Here is a 2,177-nt window from a genome sequence, read left to right as displayed (position 1 = left end):
CCTGGCTGGGGTAATATTTTTCGCAATAAAAATTTAAACTATTTAATTTAGAAATTACATCAATTGACCACCCAGTAAGCAAAAAACCATTATTACAATGTTATTGCAACGATATTCTAGAACTTGTAATGTTGTTAAATATGTAGTTCTTAATATTGTATAGAACATCATTATGAACATACTTTGACCACGATTCCGAAATTTCAGTAATGTTGAAATGGGAGTGCCATAACGTTGCAAATAACATTGCGCTAAGGTTTTTCTATCATTCCTGTAATGTTTTTGAGATAAAAATTTAAACGTACTATCAACTTTATTACAATATTATATTAAGATTACCGTAATGTTAATTCTAACATTTATTTAAAGTTCTTATTGATGTTTTATTTCTATTACAGGCAACATGTTTTCAATAAATATGCAATAGTAATAAAATATCTCAATATTTATTGTCTAATTATTATTTAGATTGCTTTTTTATAGACCAGGCTTGGACAACTTTGAGCTCCAGAACCACGACACTTCTTTTCTATCTACGGAAAGTAGGGGAGTGTCGTGGCTCCGGAGCTCGAAGTTGCCCAGGCCTGTTATATACCAATCTGCATTAGGGAATAATTCACTAATTATCATAAAAAAGTTTTATTTATATAAAAATAATATATACCATATATTACAGTTTTCAGTTTATCACAATAATATCTTTGGTGAAGATCACTGATCCTAGCGTAAGGTTTTGGGATAAAACTCATCTTTCAAATAAAAAAATTTGTTACTATAATAATCACTCGCGCGGAGCCACGCAAGTAAGATAATATATTTATCACTTCCTGAAAAATAAAAGTAGAATTAAATTAGTGAAAAAGCTACTTATAAATTATAACGCGGCAAACTATAATAATTTTATTTTATAGAGAGTATATACCGAAATACATTACATTACCTTTTTAATGTTTTTTTTTCCTTACGGACGTTTGCGAATCTGAACCACTCCATTACAAAGTGTTGAAAATCTTTTTCTGTATTCCGAGGGAATATTGCTCTAAAAGCTTCTGAAATAAGAAAAATTCAATACAGTTTATTGTTAGATGAAAGAAATAAATAATGTCAATTTAACGGCAATTAAAACTTATGATAATTATTGAAATAACACAAAAGTTTCCGGAATAGTTTACATATATACTAAATCGATCAAAAATATTAGTTTATGGATATATATATTTTTCTTTTATTTCGTAAGAATTTTTAACGTGTATGTGTGTCCTGCTTTTTAACGATAATTGCTACAAAAAATAAGGAGACAATTTTAATAAATTCTGAGACATAAAACATAGCATTTAATACTGCAAGTAATATATACATTTCTTAAAAAATTACTTACTTTTAATGCTCAGAATTGTGTGTGCGTATCTTTAATTTTTATAATTATTTTTTTGGCCAGTTCATGAACACATGGAGGCTAAGTCATCAGAAAATGTAGCCCTCAAACTTCTTCTAATAAAATTCTTTTCATGTTTCCCTCCAATTAACATAACCTTGTTCACCTGAAAAATTTATACTTGTAATTCTATATAATGCAGTTTATTATTATAAATTGCAAGGAAAATAATTCAGAAGACTTTTAAAATATAATAACACATATTATAGGATATTATAGAACATATTAAAGGACATATATTATATAGATATAAGTTTGTAAGATTAAGAGTCAGAGTAACCATTTTTGGTTTTGAACGCATTGAGTGCTCCTCCTCAAGATTCTATTTGATTGTTTTATACATAAAATATACAGTTGAATACATTATGGAGATTAATACAAATACATTTTGATTTTTGAAGGACATACCATATTTGAAAACTTTACCGACAAAATTCTATCTTCTTTTAGAAAGTTTACATATATCGTATTAGTTGCATAAAATTACAAATGCTTTTACATAATAAAAATAGGTGTAAATCAATTAGAGCATTTGCTCAATATATTACAAAAATGATTTAAAAATTTTAAAGTAAAGATCTCGAGCTGTCAGTGTAAATATTTATTTGTTACAAAAATTGTACAACTTTTATATATTATCAGTATGTTTGCTCCGTTAAAGAAAATTGTAAAAAAATATTACTGTACCATTTCCATTAAAGAGTGACCCCAAAATCGGACATTTTTAGCCCCATCATGATGG

At 27.0% G+C, this 2,177-nt stretch overlaps 1 long non-coding RNA gene across 1 annotated transcript; it reads right to left on the bottom strand.

The window, feature by feature from the left end:
- Positions 1 to 623: 623 nt before the first annotated feature.
- Positions 624 to 1,664, bottom strand: LOC112452943. The gene is made up of 3 exons (XR_003040556.1): positions 1,379 to 1,664; positions 941 to 1,049; positions 624 to 827 (listed from the first exon to the last, which is right to left on the bottom strand). It is a non-coding gene; the product is annotated as an uncharacterized LOC112452943 (long non-coding RNA).
- Positions 1,665 to 2,177: the final 513 nt, after the last annotated feature.

Source organism: Temnothorax curvispinosus, unplaced genomic scaffold, assembly GCF_003070985.1.
Source record: "Temnothorax curvispinosus isolate PA1 unplaced genomic scaffold, ASM307098v1 QBEX01003843.1, whole genome shotgun sequence".
NCBI lineage: Eukaryota > Metazoa > Arthropoda > Insecta > Hymenoptera > Formicidae > Temnothorax > Temnothorax curvispinosus.
This window is presented reverse-complemented; position numbering and strand designations above follow the sequence as displayed.